This window comes from Pinus tabuliformis, chromosome 7 (assembly GCF_031772625.1).
Source record: "Pinus tabuliformis cultivar Carrire ecotype Pingquan chromosome 7, CPIR1, whole genome shotgun sequence".
Classification (NCBI taxonomy): domain Eukaryota; kingdom Viridiplantae; phylum Streptophyta; class Pinopsida; order Pinales; family Pinaceae; genus Pinus; species Pinus tabuliformis.
Genome location: NC_142293.1, coordinates 32691225 through 32716910, shown reverse-complemented (window position 1 = coordinate 32716910; position 25686 = coordinate 32691225). Strand labels below are relative to the sequence as shown.

Here is a 25686-nt window from a genome sequence, read left to right as displayed (position 1 = left end):
AGCTACAACTCCATGATTGCCCTTTTTTAACAATTTTTCCATCCTATGCGAGCTGATGATAGAGGGGGCTCTCGCTTGGAGTCCACGGAGGGTATGTGTGTAGTTGTTCTGCTTAAAACTCATATATAACTCCTGGAAATCCATTGTGATTGGCCCAAGAGTGTGGAGCCATTCAGCGTCGAGGACAATGTCGCAACTCCCCATGTGTATGGCAAACATGTGGGTTTTCAACTGATAATCCCCCATTTGAAGTTTGACATTTTCACAGTGGCCTTCACATTTCATTGTGCCTCCATCGGCAATTTGAACTTGGAAGTTAGAAACTGCTCGTACAAAACAATGCACTGCTTCTGCGACTTTTTGATGGATGAAATTATGTGTACTTCCACTATCAATCAAGACTACTACTGGGCGATGTTTAAGAAAACCTCTGATTTTGAGAGTTTGAGGGGAATAAATCCCTGCCAACGCATGCAGCGAAATAACTGGTTCGTCAGAGACATTGTCCTTTTGGTTGTCGTCTTCTAGCGCCTCATGTTCCTCAAGTGGTGGATCTTCCTCTGTTGAGCTGTAGTCAGTGGCATCTATTTGAAAAAATTTGGGCTCCTTGCATTTATGACCTGGGGAGTATCTTTCATCACAATAGTAACATAGTCCTTGCTTTCTTCTGTCCGCCATTTCTGCAGGTGACACCTTTTGGACCTTAAGTGTTTGAGTCGTGTTGTGAGCTTGTGGGGGGCGACCTTTAGCGGAGAAATTTGGGCAACTGTATTGGGCTGCTAATGCACGTTCCACGTTACGAGCTACCTTGCAAGCCTCCGTCCATGTGGGAGGGTGGTGCAGTAGGACTTGAGCTTTGATGGCTTCTTTAAGACCGCTGATAAAACATTCCATGTAAAACACATCTGAGAGACCCCAAGTGCGGAAGGCTAAGGCTTCAAAAGCTGTAATATATTCCTCCACTGTACCAGTCTGTCAGAGCTTAGTAAGACAACCCAAAAAAGATGATTCCTGGTCAAAGCAGTCTTGAAGAGCTTTGGTGAATTTGGTCCAAGTCCTAAAAGGTCCAGTGCAACGTTGATGCCATTCCCACCATTGCCACCTTTCATTGTCCAAGTACATGCTCCCCAACATAAGCTGAGTCTCATCATCTAAGATGTGATTCAGTTTGAAATACTGCTCCATTTGTGCTATCCATGCTGACGGGTGAGAACCATCAAATTTATGCATATCCAACTTGGGAGGTCGCTGACTGGGTTGTTGGTGGGTGTGCCAGATGTGAGGAGAGTGGCTAGACTCACCCTCATTGTGTCCATTACCATTATATGCCTCCTTGTGGGCTTGCTCCTTGCCCTTCGTGATTATTTTCTTGACCATGCTACATAGTCCGCTAAGCTGAATGTGGAGGGTTTGCACTGATTCTTCAAGTTTGTCCATCCTTTCATTGGCCATCGATTGAGCTCTAGTTTCTACCATACACCAATCTGATTTTTTGAAAATTGGGACCGCCTAAAAAACATTTTCACTAAGAAGTGAATGGTACCACTGTGCTCAGCTCGTCATCCTGATTCTGATGGGCTAGATCACCAATAAGCGCCCCGAAAGATCTCAGACTCGCTTTTTTTTTTTTTTTTTTTTTTTTCTTCTCTGAAAACTCCTAATGGAGTTTTACTCCTTCCTTATCAATACTGCAGTCGCCAAATCCTCAAAATGTCAATGCGGCCAAAAGTCCTATGAAAATTATACCCCGGTATAGGAACCCTTCACAACGACTCCGATCTGGTGGATCTGAGAGATCTGAATGGCGGATCTGATAGCTTTGGGCGGCGGAACAGACTGCTTCTGCGGATCTGATAGATCTAATAGATCGGAATGGCTGATCTACGAACTTGAGACCGCGGGACTGATGTCTGCTGCTGCTGCACCCCTTTGCAGAAGCGGATCTGGAAGAGATGATGTGTGATCCCCCGATAGAAAAGGGAACTATGGTCTTGAGGAGTGTCAGGTGCTACAGATCAAAATATACATAAGGGTCTGGTAGTAGTACTCGGCCCAATGTTTCAGGGCTCTAACTAAGGAGGATCGACCGTACCCTTAGTCATACAACCCGACTACCCTATCGTACGGGCGAGTAATCTCTCCCAGTGCTGTTCTCGGTGTACTATAGCCGCAAGACGGCCGATGGTTTATCTATGGCGAGGTTTCAAGGGAGCATAGGGGGCTTCTGATATACCTAGAGGGTACATGGAAGACAGTCCGTGCGCGGTTCTGTCTAATGCGCTACTACTCGAAGGGGTACCCACAGGGGTTACAAGGGAGTCCAACAGACGTGACCACCTCTTGTATTTCCTGCGTGCATGCCTCCCCAAATCCGCAGGTTTATGCGCTCAATGATAGATCCCGTGGTTTAAAGACGCCAAAACACGTCTCTAGCCAAAAAAAAAAATTGCTAAGAAATGGAGATCCCACTGGCCCTGGAAAGTGCTCTGATACCACTTGTTATGCTCTTAACCTACAAAATGATACCCAAATATAGAATATGCGAAGAAAAGATACCCAGAACACAAAATAGCAATGATTTTATTATTCAGAGAGTAATGTTCACTTGCCTCTTCGAGGGGGAAACCTTCAATAGAGCAGAGCTCGATTACAAAATAAGACACGATGCTCCTCGCAGGGAGTCTCTATCCTTTATATATGACTCATACATGCAATACCATGGACCAATACTGTGGGTTTTATTAATACCATCTATCTAATACTACGGCCCATTTGCAACTAACTGTGGTCCCATCATTAATTGCAGATTAACCACTTACAATTATTAATATGGGCTTTATTGACTCTTGACTATGACGTGATCCCATTACATAATTAAGGGGGTTAGGGTGGGACCCTAACAGCCGTGAGACGGACCAGCAACAGTAGTCGCAGCTAAAGATGCCGTAACGACACTAACAACCGGTGTTGAATACACTACACAAACAGTCGGAACAGTTGGAACTGAAGTGACGGGTGTATTGTGAACTTGTGAAACAAAAGATCCCGTAGTGGGAGTGATGAGGTGATCCCACATGGTACTCGAAGAGTGGATCCTAGTACCCATATTATCCCTCAAAGACTTATAGCGTGAGGGTACTGGAGATGTGGCCAAGATAGGAGTTTCGATACTTGACAAAACAGGTGTCTCACTCACTCTAGGAGATGTATCATCCATGTCAGAGGAAGACATTGGGGTCGAAACACCAGGAGGGGTAAAAGGAATATCATCTTCGTAAGGCTCCCAAATGGGGTTCCAGTGAAATTCGTAAGCCTCGTCGTCTGGAGCACGAGAGTTAATCGGTTGGATACTCGGGATAACAGGGAGAGTATCACTCACAACTGGTACCTCAGGAGCAACAGAAGATAGAGACCCTTGATCACTTGGAACGGGAGACGGGATCGATGATTCTGCCAGGATGACAAACTTCAAAAAATCCTAGGGAAACTAACGAGAAAGGACCCTACTCAAACTAACGCAAACAAGATCTAACCGGGTAAATGTTAATCGCGACCGAATAAATTTTAAGACGCAAGGACATAACTTGACCTTTTCATTTTTTAAGAGTCGAGAAAAGGACAAAAAGATGACTCTAGTTGCCTTCGAGTGTTTAATGAGCCTGAAGTGACAAGTGCTCAAATGGACCTTTTCTTTTAGAGAGTCCGAAAAGGAATGAAAGTGACTACTCTGGAGAGCTAGGCAAAAAGGTTTACCAAACAAATCCGTAAAACTGCATATACACCTTGGCAGTCATATGAAAACCAAGGACTTCCCGTACGGCAGTCAATCTTCCTAAATGCTGTGTTCGGTGCGTTGCAGCAGACACAGCTTCCTATGGATAAAGGATGATAACCTAGTGGGGTCTCCCCATATACTCGACGGTACGTGGGAGCTCAAATCCGTGCTAGACCATTGTTGCGTCACGGAAGGAGGAATCACCCAACCTTAAGTGAAACAAAAGTGACTAGGTTTAACGACGCCGGAGCACGTCTCTAGCCTAGACCTCTAAACAGTGAGCGTTATGTTCCAATGCGTTTTTAGGTTCATTCAGTTCATTTTAAGGTTGATCTTGTATTAGGTTTCGGTTTTCAGGCCTTACCGTATGAAATCTCTCAAAATTGCCTAAATGCAAACTATAAGCCAAAATATATCATTCCATTCAATGAATGCTAGTTACGAGAGGGTTTGAGGGCTTTCACGCAAACGAAATGATCACAAAACAACAAATAGCTTCCCTAATGCAGCTAATGGAAATTCACAAACTTTTCTTCAAGATCACTAATCACTAATCAAAACGAAAAGCTTCTAATTCTCATTAACTAATACAAATCAAAAGAGATTTTTCTTTTTGTTGATGGCAAAGTGCATTAAACAAACTTTGAGAAATAATAACAAACAAATGTGAAAAGAACCGGTTGACCCAAAACAACTGTGATCCGTGTCTGGGTAGTGAAAAGAAATCAAAACAATGTCAAGATTGGTTCAACAACAATCACTTGAACAACCAAGCAAAAGCAAGCAAAGAGGAAGGCTTCACCAAACCAATAGCAAGCAGTAAATGAGCCTTTGCAAACGAGTAACCAAGCAAAGTTGATCCAACAAACTTGGAATGATAAAACTAGGTCACAAGACAAAAAAGGCAAGATCCGCTCAACAAAACTCACAAGAGGGTGCTTCAATCTCCAGACAGTGAAAACAAGTTATAAACCAAGTGAGAACAGCAGGGGATAGCAAGACCAACAGGTTCAGGAGGCAGAATTGAAGAAATTCAATTCTACAGGAATCAGCACGGGTGATACACAGTAACAATGCGCTGATAAGGAACTACACATAGCAACAAAGCGATGTCAGCGCAGAAGTACACGCCTTACCCGCGATGGTCCGATTTTCAGAACTGTCACGACTGTTTGGTGTATTAACGCGATGATCAGGAGGTCACAGAAAGGGCTGCGCGATGACAGCGCGTCTGTTTAATTATAAACCGCGATGATGTTCAAAAAACGGCCACAATCAAGCCAAAAACTCCCAAACCAAGACAATCAATCTTTAAACAAACAAGGCATCTCCCAGATCGAACCAGGAAACCAACAAATAGAGAACTAATCCCCAAACTTTGAAAAGAGACCAAAAACAAGCTCAAGGAGAGAGTGAACAAAAAGGACAAAAACCGACTCCGAGCTATTCAGTCCGTAAACCAAACCGGAGATTGATTGAAGTGGCGTTGATCTATTTCGCTAATGCAGAGCAATAGTGTTTCAAAGGCTACCTGGCCATGCTTTAGGCTCCATCTAAAGTTTACAAATCAAACAACAAGGTAAACTCCCCAGTGGAGTCGCCAAATTGTTGTGGAGGTAAATCCCCTCTGCGGACAGAGGCGATCCCTACTAGTCCAAATAAGGTCTAGCAACAATCAAACAACGCTAACATGCAGGTTCCTAATTGCAAATTAAATACCGATGATGAAGGCCTACCTGGATTCCAACGCTAGTACTTGTAGAGGAGTCGACGCTCCCGTTCCTTTGCTTTGGCTGGTCACAGTCCTCACGATCCTCGTGCGCGGACACTTGCACATGCAAAGAACGATACAAAAACAAGCATAAAATCCAATCGATGCAACTATATATCAGTCAAAAAGGATATAACTCAAACACCATCATAAAGACAATAAGAGTGGAACCATAATGATAGTCATCTATTATTGATAAACAAAGAAGAATACAACCATAGTTCTGACGTCAAATCCTTCTCAAGAGGGTCCAGCCAGCAAGTTCCCCAAGCATTCACCCTTGAAGATATATCTCCCAAGACAAACTCTCTCACTCACAAGTTTACACAAGATCAAAACACTTCACAACCTTCCTTAAGCTCTCTAACAATCCCACACTTGTCACACCAGCTACCTATCAAGCTCACACACTATCAGCAACACTCCAAACACTATGAATTCCAAACTAGCAGCTCATAGCAATGGTGGAGGCTTAAATAGGAAAAGGAGTCTCCATGAATGGTGGGAGGATGAGCTTATCTCCAAGGAAGGTGGCTCAAATGACGAAATAGACATGCCAGAGAAGGGAGGGCGACATATACAAGGCCAGCAACCAGGTCTGGAGTCATCTGGAAGGCCGACTGTTAGAACAAACTCGCCCAGACTGGATCATTGTGGGTGCATAACTGTACTGGAGCACTAACATCGCTACTGCATAACGGAGAAAGTCATGTCAGCACGATCAAATATAAGCAACAGTCGCGCTGTCTCATGAAATTCGACCATCGCGAGAATCATGTGTACTTCCGCGACGGCAGTGCGTTCAGTCTGTTTTGGAGCGCTCATCAGCACGTTTATTTTTACAACAGTCACGATGATGGAAAAACTTTGGCAAAGTGGGTCATTTGGCAACATCAGAGAGCATGAGCATGAATGATTTGGACTCATGACACAGTAGGAAGACTGGAAGGAAGGCAGTGACAAATTACTATGTAACAGTGGTCTTGGATTTTTCAGACTTCTTCTTCTTCTTCTTCTTCTTAGTCTCCTGGTTACTAGTTGTGAGACTTTTACCAGGCGAAGGAGGAGAGGAGGAGGAAGAAACAGGGGAAGAAGGCATAGGCTTTGCCTTGGAATCAACATGTCTTGGTTCGGATGAAGGGGATGGTGGAACAGGAGTCATGACACTCGGGACCACTGAGGTGGAAAACAACCATACGGGCAAACTGATGGTTAACCCAGGCAAAGACAAGGTTTCCATATACGGAGCACCGACATTTCCAAATGAAGGAAATGGACCAGGATTTCCATCTGGGGGAAAACCTTGGCTGGTAGACTCGGGGAATGTTGCCATCGAGAATGAGAAAGAACCATACTCAAGCTAACGCAAACAAGATCTAACAGGGTAAATGTGAATCGTGGCCAAATAAATTTTAAGACACGGGAACAAAACTGAACCTTTTCATCTTTAAAGAGTCGAGTAAAGGACAAAAAGATGACTCTAGTTACCTTCGAATATTTAATGAGCATGAAGTGACAAGTGCTCAGATGGACCTTTTCTTTTAGGGAGTCCTAAAAGGAATGAAAGGGACTACTCTGGAGAACTAGGCAAAAGGTTTACCAGACAAACCCGTAAAACTGCATATACACCTTGGCAGTCATATGAAAACCAAGGGCTTTCCGTACGACAGTCAATCTTCCCGAATGTTGTATTCAGTGTGTTACAGCTTGTAAGACAGCAGACACGACTTCCTATGGATAAAGGATGATAACCTAGTGAAGTCTCCCAGCATATACTCGATGGTACATGGGAGCACAAATCCGTGCTAGACCACTATTGAGTCGTAGAAGGAGGAATCACCCAACCTTGAGTGGAAACAAAAGTGACTAGGTTTAACGACGCCAGAGCACGTCTCTAGCCTAGACCTCTAAATGTGTGCATTATGTTCCAATGCATTGTTAGATTTATTCAGTTCATTTTAAAGTTGATCTTGGATTATGTTTCAGTTTTCAGGCCTTACCGTATGTATATAACAAAACCTAGGATGCAGCTATAATGAATGAAATATCCTTTTTTTCGATGAACACCTACCTATGGGAGGGTAGAGAGATCATTCCCAAACCAAGAAAACCAAGGCAACAAAACAGTCACTCAATGCAAACAGACATCAATTCCTAAAGTGCATGAATACTACTAATGAGAGATTTTAATCATTCGCTTTTCAATATGCAACTTGAAATGCAAATTCACTTTCACTTTCACATGCTAAATGAAATGCAATCTTTTTTATTTTGATGTCTCTAATCTAAAAGAAACCAATAAGCAACAAACAAATGTGGAAAAATGGTTGATCCAAACAATTGTAATCTATGTCCGGGTAGTGAAGAGAAATCGAAACAATGGCAATATTAGTCCAATAACAATCACTAAACAATCAACCAAAAGTAAGCAAAGGGGAAGGCTCAATCAAACCAACAGCAAGCAGCAAACAAATCCTTGCAAAGAAGCAACCAAGCGAAATTGACCCAAAAGACTTGAAACAATGAAACTAGGTCACAAAGCAAGAAAAACAATATTCATTTAACAAAGCTCACAAGAGAGTGCCTCAACCTCTAGATAGTGAAAAAAAAGTTACCAAACAAGTGAGAACAGCAAGGGACTAGCAAGACTGATGGCTTCAGGAGGCAGAATTGAAAAAATCAATTCTACAGCAATCAGCGCGGGTGATACACAAGCAACAAGCGCTGATAAAGAGCACACCGCAGCAACAAAGCGATGTGAGCACAGAAGTACATGAATTTTTCGCGATGGTCTGATTTACAGAACCATCGCGATTGTTAAGCATAATTACGCGATGAACAGGATACTACAAAAGGGGTGATGCGATGACAGTGCGACTGTTAAATTAAAATCCACGATGATGTTCAAAACAGTAACAGGCAAACCAAAAACTCCCAAATCAAAGACAATCAATCTTTAATCAAATAAGGGAATTTCCCAGATCAGTCCAGGAAACTCAGAGGATCGGTAACTAATCCCCAAAACTTCAAAAGAGACCAAACAAAAATCAAGACAAGAGTAAATAAGAAAACAACAAAGGCCAAAACTCCCCAGTGGAGTCGCCAATTTGTGATGCAGGAAAGTGTTCCCTCTGCGGACAGAGGCAACCCCTCTAGCCCTAGAGTGGGTCTAGTCACAAACAAGGACAAATCAACAATAGCTTTCCTTAAACAGTCATAGTTGGAGGCCTACCTCAACCGGTGGTCGATGGAGTTCCGTTGCGCTGCTCCAGCTTCCGCTTCCTTCTCCCAATGAGTAATCAACCTGAAACAATGCAAAGGAAATACAACAAAGCATGTAACCGGAATAACAATGATCTATTTACTCACAAAGTAAAGAAGTCATAAGCTATCAAGTAAATTACATACAAGACATAGGAAAACATCATTGATTGCATTAATTATGAAATAAGAGTAAGCTTACAACCAAAGTCTTGATGTCACAAGCCTTCTCAAAGGGATCCAGCCAGCATGTTCCTCAAGCATTCACTCTTTGAAGATGGATCTCCCAACATACAAGTCTCTCTCACTCACAAGTTTTACACAAGATTAAGGGCAATTCACAACCTTCCTCAATCTATCAACAATCCCACACTTGTCACACTCACACCAGCTATCTCGAAAACTCACAAGCACTAACAGCACTATCAGCAACCACTCCAAAGACTAAGAATTCCAAAAACTAAGAACTCCAAACTAGCAGCACATAGCAATGGTGAGGGTTTAAATAGGAGGAGTCTCCATGAAAGGTGGAAGAGTGAACTTATCTCCAAGGAAGGTAGCACAAATGACAGAACAACCACGCCAGAGAAAGGAGGGCGACACAAACTATGCCAACAACCAGGTTTGGAGTCATCTGGAAGGCCGACTGTTGGAACAAATTCGCCTAATCTGGATCATCGCGGGCACATAACTGGTCTTCCACACTGAAATCACTATTGAATAACGTAGCTAATCAGGTCATCGCTGAAGATTACAAGAGACAGTCGCGTTGGCACATAAAATCGGACCATCGTAGGAATCAGGTGTACTTTCGTGATGGCAGCGCTTCCAGACTGTTTTGGAGCGCCCTTCAGCACGTTTATTAAGCCAATATACGCGATGAGGAAGAAACCTTTGGAAAAGTGGGTCATTTGGCAACATCAGAGAGCATTTGTCTATTATGAGCATGTATGACTTGGACACATGACACAGTAGGAATATTGGGATGAAGACAGTGACAAATCACTATGTAACACTTCCTTTTCCTGTCTCACTTGTTTTTGTTCTTTGTCTGTTCATGGCTTAAAGCCAATATGTCTCATGACTATTCATTTCCTCTTTTATCCCTTCGGATCGCCTGCTGCTGTTCGTTTGGAGTTCCCTACCTATGCGTCATCGCCATTGTGTAATGTCTCATAGGGAAGTGGCCACTTGTCCATTCACGAACTACGCTAGCTCTTCCTCAAACGGTTCGGTATTTCGGTTACTCTGTGTAATGATTCATCCACCAACACAGTGGTCAAATCGAACTTGAGACTTTTATATGTCGTCGCTTAATTCTCCCACCAGATCTGGTTTCCCATCAGGCACAATCTCCGCTGTTAGTTTTGGGGCCTCCAGATCATACGGTTATCGCTCTTATCATGTGGTTGACTTGCTCAGACGTTAGCCCGCGATGAGAGGCAGTTTTCTCTCTCATCCGCCGGACACGCGTCGTTTTCTGTATGGAATCGCTGGGTCTCCTAACAATTCTGCTTACCGCCCAAAATGCCTTCGATATTCCACTACTTTTGGAGCGCAGGACCTGCCTTTTGCTTTAGCGCTTTTCCCATGGTTTTCGGCTTTCCTTGTGACTGAGCGCTCGGGGCCTTTCCATCTCGAGGGGTTTTTCCCAGCTAAGCGCAGTGCTAATCGCGCATCAGAAACGACCTTTGTTTTCTGATCCAGACTTCCTAACTGCTAGTTTGCGCCCTGCGTGGTCTCCATGGGCCTCAGTCAGTGTGCTTTGACTGAGGTCCTCGTCGTTCCTTGCTAGCTACAAACTGCCACTGTCCAGGGGAGTTCTTGATAGCTCATTGTCCACAAGTTTTTGAAGTCTATCCTGATTTGATACAGTCATAGAACTCTAATACTTTCTCATGGATCCAATTCGGATCATGGCCTTCCCACTAAAAAAGCTTTTGGACCACCAAAAGTTGGTTTTCAAGCATTGACTAAGTGAGGGTACAATTGTCTCACTTGTCCAATCTCTATCCACTTTGCACTGCTCGGCTTTGAACCCTTGAGCCCAATTCTGAGGTACTCAACATCTCCCCTATGTGTCGTCCTCACCTTCCTATCCAGAATTGTGTCTTCCTGTAATTCATTAAGATATTCAGGTAACAGGTCATCAATAGAAGGCAATTGACTCTGCTCTTCGGGATCCTCAATTAGTGAGGGTTCAAATACTCTTAAGCAATCTGCATTTACGACTGAGTAGATGTGCATGTAAGCTGCTAGATCAAGGCAAAAAGCATTCTCACCAATTTTCTCAAGTATCTTGAAAGGTCCATACCTGATAGGGTTTAGCTTTTTACCTTCACCTTGCATTCTGTCCTTGCTGATGTACAACTAGACTTGGTCTCCAACTTGGAAACTATGCTCCATCTGATGCTTGTCATGCCTTGCCTTGTATTTGGCTTGGCTCTTCTCCAGTTGTTCCTATACTGCCTGGTGGATCTCTTGGATTTGTTCAATGAACCTAGTTGCCCTGTCCACATCACTATGTCCCTCAACTATGGTGTCTTTACCAAAGACAAAATCCAAAGGAGACCTTGGTGTGAAACCAAAACAGGTCTCAAAAGGAGATCTCTGTGTAGAAGAATGTTTTGCTCTGTTGTAAGTATGCTGCACATAACACAAATGTTCATCCCAAAGCTTAAGATGTTTGCTGCAATATCCCCTGAGTAACTGGATCACTGTCCTGTTAACTACTTCTGTCTGGCCATCAGTTTGTGGATGAAAAGCTGTGCTTTTCTTCAGTTTGGTGTCCATCAGTTCCCATAGACTTGACCAAAACTTTCCCACAAATCGGGTGTCTCAATCAGATACAATGGAAGTGGGTAATCCAAAATGAACCCATACATGTTGAAAGAACAGTTTTGCAGTTTATTCAACTGTAATATGTTTATTACAAGGTACCAAAATACACATTTTGTTGAACCTATCCACAACAACATGTAGATAATCATGACCTTTCCTAGATTTAGGTAGTCCTCCAACAAAATCCATGGAAACACTTTCCCAAGGGTGAAAAGGAACTAGTAATGGAGTGTACAATCCTAGTTTTCTATTGCTAGGCTTGCTTTTCGCTCACATCGTACACCCTCTTACATATCTAGAAATTGTCTCATTCATTTTTGGACAATAACAAAATATTTGCAGCTATGCAACTATTTTAGTTACCTCGAAGTGACCTGATATTAGAGAAGTGTGTGCTTCTCGAATTATCTTTACTCTTTCAGTTTGTGGAATGCATAGCTTCCCACAATGATATAGGAGTCGGTCCTTTACATGATAATCCAGTTCTTCTACTCGTTTTCCTTGACTTAAAGTTGCATATACATCTTTGAAATCTATATCTTGAGCATATTGTTCAATGTAGCTCTCATGTAACACAGAATTATGCTTAAGTATAGTAGGTGCATTTATAATGGGTCTAGATAACATATCTGCAACTTTATTGTGTATGCCCTTTTTATATCTGATGACTAGATGAAACTGTTGTAGAAAACCCATCCATCTATAGTGCCTTGATTGTTGCCACTTAGTTTGGGAGTGTAGGTATTGAAGTGGTTGATGATCAGTATGTATTATTGTCTCTTTGCCCATTAAGTAATGCTTCCACTTTTTCACACTCTGTACTAATGCATACAATTCTTTATCATATGTGAGATAGTTAACTACTGTAGAATTAAATGTCTCAGAATGATAACATTTGGGTTTACCGTGCTGTGTCAACACTGCTCCCATGGCATAGTCACTGGCATTCGTTTGGATCTCAAATGGTCTTTGAAGATTAGGCAGTGCTAGTATAGGTGTTGTACTAATATTTTCTTTCAAGGTGTCAAAGGCTTTCTGTTGTTTGCCTCCCAACTGAAACACCTTGTTCAATCCTGTTAAAGCATGTAAGGGAGCTGCAATTAAGGAAAAGTTAGAAATGAACTTTCTCCAATATTGTGCTACTCCTAAGAAGCTTCTAACTTATGTAGAATATTTGGGTTTAGGCCAGTCCACAATGACTGCCACTTTAGAGGGATCTATCTTCAATTCATCGCCCCCTACTATATGTCCCAAATAATTTAGAGATGTTTTGTCAAATTCACATTTTGAGAGTTTAACATAAAGTTTTTCTCTTTTCAAAACATCTAGTGTCTGCTTAACATGCTTTAAATGTTCTTCCCATGTTTTGCAAAATATCAGAATGTCATCCAGATACACAATAACAAAATCATCAAGAAAAGGTCTGAGTACATTGTTCATCAATCTCATGAAAGTAGCAGAAGCATTAGTTAAGCCAAAAGGCATAACCAGCCACTCATACAATCCCTGCTTTGTTTTGAAAGTAGCCTTCCATGCATCTTATTCTGCCGCTCTGACTTGATGATATCCACTATGCAAGTCTAGCTTGGAAAAATAAACGACTTCTTTCAATTGATCTAACAAATCATCTATACGAGGAAGGGGATAAAGATTTTGATTGTTACCTTATTCAGTGCTCAGTAATTAATGCACATTCTCCATAAGCCATCTTCCTTTCTCACCAAAACGATTGGTGACCCACATGGTGATGTGCTAGGTTTGATGAACCCTTTCTCGAGCTACTCCTGCACCTGCTTCTTGATTTCATCATTCTCTAAAGTGGACAACCTGTACATTCCAATGTTAGGCAATGGAGCATCTTGCTGCAAAATAATATCATGCATTATTTCCTTTTTGCATGGCAAACCTTTAGGTTCTTGAAACAAGATATCATACTCTGAAACAACTTTTTCTAAATCAACTTGTTGTTTAGCATTACAACCCTCAAATACATTGGTTTTATCAGGTTTATTTTCCTTTACAACCATCAGTAAGAATTGTTTGCATGAATTTATCATTCGTTTCATCTACCCTAAGTTTATGAGAGTATAATTATTCCTGAGCTTATGAGCTCTTACAAAGTATTAGATTCCATATTTAACAAGTAGATACTTGTTCTCAGCTCTATAGAAGATAGATTTTCTATCATACAAGTAAGGACTTCCTAAAACAATTCCACATATATCCAAAGGAATTATGTCTAACTCAACCTCATCTACAAATGCTGACCCAAAAGAAAACCTGAGTTTGCATTGTCTAGTCACTTGTAGTTGTGCTTTATCATTCAACCATCCTAATGGGTATGGTTCCTTGTGAGGTGTAGTCACTAATCCCAACTTCTTTACAATTGCTTCATAAATTAAATTTACTTGTGAGCCAATATCAAACAAAGTATCAATCTTTTGATGTTTGGAAATAACTCGAATATGTAAAAGCTCATGTCTTTTTCTCTCATTTTCTTCATCAATAGTAGATTGAGTAGAATTACTAGTAGATGCTTCAGAATTCTTACCTTTTATACATGTGGCTACTATAGTTGTTTCATCTCCTGATTTTGACTCCAAATCTTTGTGAATAGCTGCAATAGTCTTCTTCTTCTTGCTCTCGAACTTCTTAGGTCTCAGCTCTAGATGCAGAATCCAACAGTGCTCATCATCATGCCCTTCCTTCTTATAGTGAGTGCATGAAGACTTGCTCTTCTGTGCAGTGTTAGCCTTCTTTGCTTTCCATTTCTGTTTTCTTTTCTCCTTCTTCTTTCTTGCAGTGGGTTGGGATGATCCCCCAACTTCTAGACTTCCATTCTTTCCTTTAGCTTCTAGATGAGTAGCTTGTACAGATACCTCATCTATACTAGTGGGATTAAACATGAGGATAGTGTGCCTCATGTAGCTGTGTAGACCACCAATGTACTTCAACAGAGTCTTAGGTGAGTCTAGTGAGATTCCTAGAGTCAATGCTCTCTTCCTAAATTCTTGGGTGTATCCTTGTACATTTTTGCCTTTCAACTGTCGAAGATTTTGCCAGCTTATCATGGCTTGCTGCATGTAGGACAATGGATTTAACTAATTTTTGATTGCAGAAACAAATTCACTCCAGACAGAAATGGTCTTACCATGTCTTTTAATATCAGCTTGGGTCTTGCCTTCCCACCAAACCAAAGTAGTGCCTCCAAGGTGTAGGCTTTCCAGTTGAATCTTGCTCTTGTCTAATACTCTGCACTCTGCAATAAAGATCAATTTGTCTAATCCAATTGTCCAGCTTCTCTACATTCAAATCTCCATCATATATAGGTAAATCAAATTTAACATCTAGTTTAATCAAAGATGACTTCTTTTTATGTTCAGGGCTATTGGGAGGTGTGAGAAAGCTTTCTTCTTTCCCTTTGCCTTTTGAGTGGTCATGAAGGAAAGACTCTTTTTCTCCTTTATCTTGTTTGGAGCCTGATGAATCTTCATCCTTGTGTTTTCTAAAGTCCTTATACATTTCCTCTACCATGGAATTTATGGCCAGGAAACTATCTATGAATTGAGGGTCTGGCCCCATAGAACCTTCCTCTGACATTGTCTTCCAAGGATAGTTTCTCCCAATTTCAGGATTAGTTTCGACCAACTCTCCTTCTCCTAACTTGAGCTTTGATCTAGTTAGCATTCAACAGCTAAACCCAACACAAGCTTGTCTAACCTTAACAGCCTAGAGCTCTAATACCACTTGATCTAAAAATCACTCGTGAGTGACCTCAGTTGATTAATTAATGAATGAAGGTATTATAGACTCATGGGCTAGTGTGTGTCTATGTTATCTTAGGCAACAGATAGATAAGATTTCGAAATGCATAGACACTGGAAAATGGAAAACAGTAAGAGAAACACAGTAAGCAAATACAAGAACACAACAAATTAATAAGGAGTTCACCCAATCCTCCTGGGCTACGTCTCCGGTCCAGCTTTCAGTGGTGGCCTTCTTTTATTGTGTCTTAAAGCAGATTTTTTACAATGAGGAGCTCAAATTGAGTCTCCTGAAATAGATGATGCTTGGTAGGGTGGTTCTTAGATCCCCCAAGCCATTAGAGTGCACAGACTCTTCCTTACCAGGTCTCGACCTCAACTAGTCTTGATGGGTTGAGTCCAATTTGGTACTCAGTTCTCGATAGATATCCTCATAGTATTGCCTGAACCTCTCAAGCCTTCTGTCTGCTCGATGCTACCTTAGCTCTGCAGGTCAGCTTGGCTCTTTGCGTCTGCTTCTATCTCTTATGTCTCCTTGTTCACTGTTCTCTTCTTTCTGACAATGCTTCCTTTTCCTGTCTCGCTTGTTTTTGTTCTCTGTCTATTCATGGATTAAAGCCAATACATCTCATGACTATTCGTTTCCTCTTCTGCCCCTTTGGATCACCTGTTGTTGTTCGCTTGGAGTTCCCTGCCTCTGCATCATCACCATTGTGTAATGTCTCACAGGGAAGTGGCCACTTGTCCTCTCACGAACTGCGCCAACTCTTCCTCAAACGGTTCAATATTTTGGTTACTCTATGTAATGATTCATCCGCCAACTCAGCGGTCAAATTGAACTTCAGACTTTTATATGCCATTGCTTAATTCTCCCTCCAGATCTAGTTTCCCATCGGGCGCAATCTCTGTCGTGAGATCTGGGGCCTCCAGATCCTATGGTTATCGCTCTTATCATGCAGTTGACTTGCTTGGACGTTAGCCCACGATGAGAGGCAGTTTTCTCTCTCATCCGCCGGACACACGTCGTTTTCTGTATGGAACCGTTGGGTCTCCTGAAAATTTCCCTTACCACCCAAAACGCCTCTGATATTCCACCAGTTTTGGAGCGCGGGACCCGCCTTTCACTTTAGCGTTTTTCCCATGGTTTTCGGCTTTCCTTGTGACTGAGCACTCGAGGCCTTTCCATTTTTCCAATCCATACTTCCTAACTGCTATTTTGCACCCTGTGTGGTCTCCATGGGCCTCGGTCAGTGCGCTTTGACTGAGGTCCTCATCGTTCCTTGCTGGCTACAAACTGCCACTATCTAGAGGTCTTCTTGATAGCTCATTGTCCACAAGTTTTTGAAGTTTGTCTTGATTTGATACAGTCATATAACTCTAATAATTTTTCATGGATCCAATTCGGATCAATATGACCAAATAAAGATGTCCCTATATTCCTAGAAGAGGGCTTTGTATGAGGAAAGTTCATATAGGGAACATATTCCCCCCATCGATATTTCTTTTACTATGTCAGGCTTGGCCAAAATGTTTACATTGATGGTGAGTGAAATGTTTGACATGTTTCCTTCTTCAAATGTATCTATCACTCGTATGGGGTTTTAAAACTAGTCGACAAGACTCGTAAGAATGAAGTCCTTGGTTTCCACTATGTAAATGGTATATGCTAATGTTTCAGATGGTGTGAATGTTTTTTTTGGGAGGAAGAAAGAGCGATGATGCATGGCATCCCATGGGCACTTTGATGTGGTCATGGCCTCGATGATATCTTCATCAGAATGGAAGAGGCTTGAAATAGGGGATGTAGGTGTTGCTTGGTCATGAGGGATGGGTTGGCTCATGGATGTGATAGTGCACAAGTAGGGGTATGATGTCATGTTTGTTGTCATAGGACCAACATATGTGGAAAAAGCATAGATTGGTTGAGTCCAAGTAGCCTTAGAAGGTGCTACCTTCATAGTGGGAAAAGTGAACTTGACACTGTGGAACAATGAGAAGACAAATTTAATCATTGTTCCTATGGAAGAAGAAATGAAGTGGATATGATGTTGTGTGTCATCAACACCAGAGGTGGAAGTATCTCCTTAATGGTGGTCTACGATGACCTTGTGGAGGTATCCAAGGGTTGTTCCAATGCTATGGGAACAATTCTTAAGGAATTGGCATGTCATAAGGGATGAGACTCCTCATAAAAAACACTTGATGGGTGTTGCGATATAAAAGTGAGAGATTGTTAAAACACCCTCAAGTATGGGCATGTTGATGAGGGGTGATGTGTTTTGGAACAAATCATACAAGGGTGAGATGCACACCAATGATTCTCAGAAGCAATGTGATTAATGGTTTGAGGCACATCATCTGCATCTAATATGGGAGGAAGATGTGGGGAGATGGTGGTGGCATGATGCAGTACAATAAACACATCCTGATATTGAGGGAGCTTGGCATACTGATGTGTATAATCCCATACTATGTGAAAATGGTGCAAGGATGGCTGGTATGCAATTCCATGTTAATCAATGGGTATTCCTTTGATGATCCATGGATTTTTCCAAAATCTGAATTCATAAAAAGCATATGATTTGAACCTCGAACCTACTTTCCTCGTGACGTATTTGCTACAATGATGTGAATATTCCTAGGTTCATCTTCAACTCTCACAATATCTCACCTTTGTCGCCCTAGAATCCTCATTGTGACTTCCAACTAGGATGATAAATTGGCATCTTTTTTCTGAATTCGAACTTCTGTGATTCATCACGATTAGAGAAAAATCTCTTTTAGGTTAATAACACACGATTTATTCAACGCCAAAATTTCGATGAATCTGCATGGAGTACATCACCATGGAACTGCATGAGAAAAGGGGGAGGATGCAACACTAGAATTCCCGAGAGGTCACCCATCCCAGTACTACTCTAGCCCAAGTGTGATTAACTGCGGAGTTCTGATGAGATTCAATGCATTAATGCTAGTATGATCACACCCACAAGGAACCTACCCCCTCCCCCTCTTCAACGAGCACCACACAAAAACAAGGGAGGCTGCAACACTACGACTTCTTGGAAGGTCACCCATCCTAGTACTACTCTAGCCCAAACACACTTAACTACGGAGTTCTAATGGGATCTAGTGCATTAACGCTAGTATGATCGCACCTGCAAGGATCGTGCGCCCTGCCCCTCTTCAAGGGAGATAGCTAAGCGACGAGGAGTGCATGGGGCCCATCCAATGCCCTCGATATGAAGCGGTTCGACAAGATGTTTTCCCCCCACCCGCCACGCAGCGTAGCGGCTTGGCCTCTTCCCTAACTTGGTAGGGCCTTTTGCCCTGTAGGGGGCCAACCAACTTAAGGAAGCACAAGAAAAAGAAAAAGATGTAAGTTTTGTGGCCACCAACGACATTGCATAGAGCTCATTGGGGGGCTTTCCAGCGTTTCTCTGCATTCAAGAGACTGACTTAGTGCTTCCACCCTTAAGGCGAGTCCACCGTTGTGTTGTCCCTCTGGTGCCCACCACCCACCTGATAAGTCCCCACTAGAACCAAGAGAGTCGAAGCATCGTTCGTATGGATCATTCATATAGCTCTGCGTGGACCACCTCACTGTGGAGGCGCACAGAGAAAGGGGGAGGGTGCAACACTAGGACTACCCAGGAGGTCACCTATCCCCATACTACTCTAGCCCAAGTGCGCTTTGTTGTGCCTTAAGAAATCAATTTCTTGGCTGTGTATAAATTATGCTTAAGACATTAATGTTTATAATTATTGTCACTTAATTGTATGTTGTATTCTCAAATGAAGGACCTAAAAGACTTGGTTTTTAACCCTTAATACTTAGGTTACATGAAAATCTTAGAATGCCATTTGATTGTTGAATATATAAATGATAAATGAAGAAAGCTTGAAGAAGTTAGTGACAATATGTTGTTTTACACAGAATCTACTATCTATGACACTTGGATAAGTTAAAGATAATATGTTGTCTTACATAGACACTACGATCTATAACTTAGAATAATTGTAAAGGTAGGAACTTCAAGTATAGGAGCGCTCTTTTAAGGGATTTTAACTTCATTTACATAATCAAATAAAGACTTGCAACTTCATTACCATATGTGATGCAGGAAAGTGTTCCCTCTGCGAACAGAGGCAACCCCTCTAGCCCTAGAGTGGGTCTAGTCACAAACAAGGACAAATCAATAACAATTTTCCTTAAATAGTTCATGTTGGAGGCCTACCTCAACCGGTGGTCGATGGAGTTCCGTTGCGCTACTCCAGCTTCCGTTTTCTTCTCCCAATGAGTGATCAACCTGAAACAAAGCAAAGGAAGTACAACAAAGCACGTAACCGGATACAACAATGATCTATTTACCCATAAAGTCAAGAAATCATGAGCTATCTAATACATTGCATACAAGACATAGGAAAACATCATTGATTTCATTAAATATGAAATAGAGTAAGCTTACAACCCAGGTCTTGACGTCACAAGCCTTCTTAGGAGGGTCCAGCTAGCATGTTCCTCAAGCATTCACTCTTAGAGATGGATCTCCCAAATCACAAGTCTCTCTCACACACAAGATCAAAGGCACTTCACAACCTTCCTCAAGCTCTTAAACAATCCCACACTTGTCACACTCACACCAGCTATCTAACAAGCTCACAATACTATCAGCAACACTCCAAAGACTAAGAATTCCAAACTAGCAGCTCATAGCAATGGTGAGAGCTTAAATAGGAGAAGGAGTCCCCATGAATGGTGGGAGGATGAGCTTATCTTCAAGGAGGGTAGCACAAATGACAGAACAGCCACGCTAGAGAAAGGAGGGTGACATAAACAAGGCCAACAACCAGGTCTAGAGTCATCTGGAAGGCCGACTATTGGAACAAACTCGCCCAAACTGGATCATCGAGGGGACATAACTGGTATGTCGCGCTAACATCACTATTTCATAACGGAGATAGTCATGTCATCAAGGGAAAATACAAGTAAGAGTTGCGCTGGCACATGAAATCCGACCATCGCAGGAATCACGTGTACTTCCACGATGGCAGTGCTTCTGGACTGTTTTGGAGCACCCTTCAGCGCGTTTATTTGGCCAAAAGACGCGATGAGGCAGAAACTTTGGCAAAGTGGATCATTTGGCAACATCAAAGAGCATGAGCATGAATGATTTTGGACTCATCACACAATAGGAAGACTGGGAAGAAGGCAGTGACAAATTACTATGTAACAGATGCCCCCTAAAGTATGAAGCCTGAGAGAGAGGGAGGGGTGAAATGCTTTACGAAATTGACTGAACTGGAACACCATCCGGAAGAACCTGCATGCAAGTACAACTAATATCTCTGATAATGAATTACATGTAGTCTAGGCATGGGCGCAACCATCCAAAAGACATACCAAATAGGTCTGTGGTATGAACGCAGCCACCTAGCTAATGAGACCATGATGATAATAAAGGTATGGTCGCAGCCATCCATGAAGACTCAGGTATGGTCACAACCATCCATCAATGAGTCATGTAATCATAAAACCAATCCACGCAGCCCAAACATGTGTAATCTGAGTTCGAGGTCTTGAACCCATCTAATCATAGTACAAATCCTAACATGCGAATAGATGTGCTGAGGTCGAGCATGATAGAAAATCACTTGATTACCGGTCAATGATGAAAACCGTTAACAAGCGCAAGAGAAACCACCAATAATGCTAATGGCTCTCAAGGTACTGACTAGCACAATCCACGAAGTGTGGAAAAGGAGCTGAAGTCGAACACTCGTGGAATCACCTAATCAATGGCCAATGATGAAAGTCGACCATCAGGTGCGAAGAACTTGCCATTGAGGCATGCAAGCTCTAAGGTACCAAAGGGGATCTCTAGATCAATCTCCTGGATAATGAGTTGATGTCAACAGGAGACGACCCGTCGCAGGAGGGCCATAATGTTTCCCCCATCAATGACACGAGATAAGGAACAAGTGGTAGATGGTGAAACAGAGTACCAGAGGAGAAGGCAAGGGCGTAAACTGCAGAAGGATTATACTCTTGAGCATATCGACGACACGACTCCGGAGGGGGGTGTGGCAGCATTCAGGCATCAATGGATTAGAGGCTCGAAGGAGACAACATGAATCAAATGAAATGAGGCTAGAATGATAACCCAAATCCGCAGAGGGCCAAATGACGATGTATGGATGTCCCAACCCAACAAGAAGCAAAAGTGTCGATGTTCAAGAGTGACTAGCTGCCATAGACAATCAATGATAAACTTGTTGTTGAGTCCAACCTAGTAATAGTTTAACGAGCCCTAGGAAGGAGAAGCTCGAGTCCCATCATGGTGACAAGTCCAATGTCATCAGAGTTTAACGAGTCTGACATAGGTGAAACTCGGAGTTTTTTCCATGTTTAGAGAGTTTGAAAAAGACACGGAAAAGAAAACTCCAGGGGGGTCCTTTTTCGTAGAGTTGTGTCTCTCGAGCTCAAAAAAGTATAAAACAATACTCGAAAGAACCGCCCGACCATTACGATCGAGGAGTACTTTTCGTAAGTAGTAACTTCGACCCGAAAAAGTAGAAAAGTGGTCGGAAGCACGTCGTTTTGCAACCAATAACGAGCCTGAAACGACAAAAGCCCGACGATCTTTTTTGTGTTTAAACAGTCGAAAAAAGAGCTTAACGGCAACCGCCTCTTTAATTCTGTTTAACGAGTCAAGAGGGAAACTCGGCCATATTTTCATGTTTCAAGTCAGAAAAGAGCTTAAATACGAATTTTCAGGATCAAGTGTATATGAAACTATTGTAATTCCACTATCTCAGATCCTGCACAAAGAACACATCACACGTAAACCCGTTCGAGATAATATGAACAATGCATATAAAAACATAGTTAAAAAGCATATTTTGACTATCCATATGGTAAAACAATGAGAAAAAAAAACCCACATTTATGAAATGTAGTTTTTACATTTGCAAAAAATCACTATAAAAAGGAATTAACCCATTCATTTTTACCATAACACTGTTCAGTTTACCGTGGAGCACTTTAGAACACTGAGGTTGGCGAGCGAAATTCGGCCCCATCCGTGCATCATTCGTCCTGAAACCAATTCCAGGTAGACACACGTTGCCCTGCGCTTCATTTTAATGCTTCTTTCATGCGTTTTGAACGTTCCAAGTGGTAGTTTAGGCGGGTTTTTAAACTGCGTTCCACCGCTCGGTCATCGCAGGTTTCCCTATCAGGTCCACAATGGCCGAAGTTTTTTTGCACTGGGTGTGCTCCGATCATCACTGAAAAGTGGTGTACTTCCGCGATGATCGCGAAAAATTTGAACTAGATACATTGCGTTATCGCATCTGTTTTTAAAACAGTCGCAATGACGCCGCGAACTTAAGATTTTATGCAAATTCAACGTTGAAATTTCTAAAAGAAGTGCTAATTCAATTTATCTCATCCTGTAGGCTATAATGGCATTCGTCTGGCAAGAATGTGTGCACGATAACAACGATATAGAAGCTTTCGCCAATGTGGGGTGCCAAAACACACTATGGGCATGTGGATTGCTCAAATTCTTCCTAACTCCACACCTGCGGGCACAACTTGACTTGCTGAAGCTACTGATCAGGGCCTGGAATCCCACAGATGGGAATTTTATCATCCAAGGCCGAGATATCGAGTTCGATTCTACAGACATCTATTTTTTGATCGGGCTGTCTCGTCGAGGTGAGAGGCCCATTCTAGAGGGGCAGCGACCTGGGGGTGATACCTTAGATATGTTGATGGCTCAAGTGTGCCCACAGGCATGCAAGTCAAGGAGTGGGAAGGTGGCAATCCCAACAGTGGAGGACGTAATCCATCGTGTTATGCTTTTCATGGTGACACGGGCAGCGGGCTCCCAAGCCCAACATGAGGCTTCGAAGACCCATCTCCGGCTAGCCCTCGAGTGTCTCAATCCTACCATGTTTAACTGGGCAGAGGCGGTAGCGGCAAACATGAAGAGGCAACTCACCAACTGTCGTCGAGGAGAGACGAAGCAGTTTGGTTATGGATCCATCTTAGTCCCGCTCATGCTGGAGCGGGTGCCGGCACTGCAGTTGCAAGACATGGATTTGGACTTACCCAGGCCACGTGAGATGAGGGCCACGCGATGGGCTCACGTCATGCCACGAGGAGGTGGCGGATGACCAGTGGCGTGGGGGACATTTTTTCGAGAGTGGCTGGAGTGACAGACGATCTTCGTGGAGGATTGGCCATATGCCAGCATGGACTTCCGCAGAGATCCTGACATGTAGCTGCCTACTGAAGAGCAGTGGGATGATGGTTGTAAGACACTTGATCACATTTTTTTATTTTTATTTTTATGATGTTTTTGATTTTTTCATGTACATTTCCTAATGACGAATGCTATGGTATGCAGATGTAGGACCAGCGAGACCCCTCAAACTTGATCCATAGGCGTGGAGGGACGCGCAGGGCATTGGAGCACTAGCCCTAGCTCCTCCGGAAGATGATACGATGGAGACAGTGATCCAGAACCTTGAGGGCCTACTAGCAAGGATTCCAGATTACATGGGTGTCACATGGAATGAGTTGTTCTTGCGGACAAGACCGACCTCCCTAGTTTCTAATAATATCTAGTGACAAGCAAGCCAATCAAATCCTATCTTTCTCTAAATATGTAGTTTATAAACAAAGGAAAACAAGTGTTTTAGGCCTACCTTGGGTCTAATGCAAGTTTGTGGAAGCCTCGCTCCTTTGATCCAAATGAGCTCCCTTGTAGCGAATCTGCAAACACAAACAAGCACACAAATTAAATAGCACCTAAAAAGCCAATATAATAAAGCATACTTATCATGATGATCAAGGAATTCACGAAACAAATCACATAAGACAATTTGTTGAGAAAAATGAGTCTGATTGTATTAATTCAAATCAAAGAAGAACTTTACAACCTGTGCCTTGATGCTGTACAAGCTCCTCCCAGGGTCCAACAAGAAGTCTCCTCTACTTTGACAAGTTTCACTCTCTTCCCAATGAAGCCAAAAGGTATGTGATCTCTCCTCTCAAGCTTAACTAGGAAGTCTCAATTCCACCAGCATTTACCCTCAAAAATGTTCAGCTTCGAATCTCCCTAGCAACCAGCCCAATGCCTTAATTTATAGTGCAATGGAGGGAAGTTACTGGGTCCACCTTCAAAGGGATAAAGCCCTCCTTCAAAGGGATAGCTCCTCTCATCAAGGGATTAGCTCCTTCTCTTTTGGGATGCATGAACCACCTAAGAGCAAACCATCCACGTCAAAATTCCTTCTCGAATCATCTAGAATTAACCCAAAGTGAGTTTTTTAGAATAAACTTGCGCCTTTTTGACTTTCACAGGGGTCCGCACCCACTCCTTTAGAGACAGAGCGGGCAGGTCCGCAGGTAATATGAACAGGGGGTGTGGGACCGCAGGCAACAGTGAGAGAAAGTGCAGAACCAGAGCTTTGTTGATTTTTAGGGTCTTTCTCTCATTTTCAAAGCTTTACATGAAGAGCTGAGGTTTGAGACTTGCTTAGGAGGACAGTATGAATGATGATAGACCCATACTAACTGCAAATAGTCATGGTGACAATATTTTGTGTAACAATGGGGATCGAGGAGGTCCCTAGAGCATCCCAGATCCACACAGTAGGAGTGGAACCCAGGATGCACTGCCTGTTGAGGCGGGTGGCACGAGCGGTGGTGCACTATAGGGAGCACAACCCACCGCAGTAGACACCTAGGTTTTTATTTCCTGCTGGTGATTTTTGAGAGACATGTGTCTCAGATGTACAAAGAACACAGACTCTATTTGGACATGTACACTTATTTTTGAGCGCCTCGGTGTGCCACACGATATATATATATATATATATATATATATATATATATATATATATATATATATATATATATATATATATATATATATATACATATTCCTATGGTCTATTATTGTGCTTTATATGCTTTCTTGTATGATGTTTTGATTACATATTATGCAAATGTCTGTCTAATACATGATTAGCCAATGCATCAGTTAACGTGTTCAATCGTCGTGGAATATGCTGATATGTAATGAAATCAAAATTCCTCTCTAATAATTTAACACATAAATACAACCTTAAAATGTGATGGTCTCTGACGGAATATCGCCCATTGAGCTGGTGGATGACAAGTTGAGAGTCCAGGTTCACAACCAATGTACGAATACCGAGATTAATTGCCTCAGCCAGTAACTCAACCACAGCAATAT

The 25686-nt window shown here is 42.3% G+C and overlaps 2 pseudogenes; both read right to left on the bottom strand.

The window, feature by feature from the left end:
• Positions 1 to 18282: 18282 nt before the first annotated feature.
• Positions 18283 to 18400, bottom strand: LOC149244975 (5S ribosomal RNA; annotated as a pseudogene).
• A 53-nt stretch (positions 18401 to 18453) lies between these two features.
• Positions 18454 to 18572, bottom strand: LOC149244974 (5S ribosomal RNA; annotated as a pseudogene).
• Positions 18573 to 25686: the final 7114 nt, after the last annotated feature.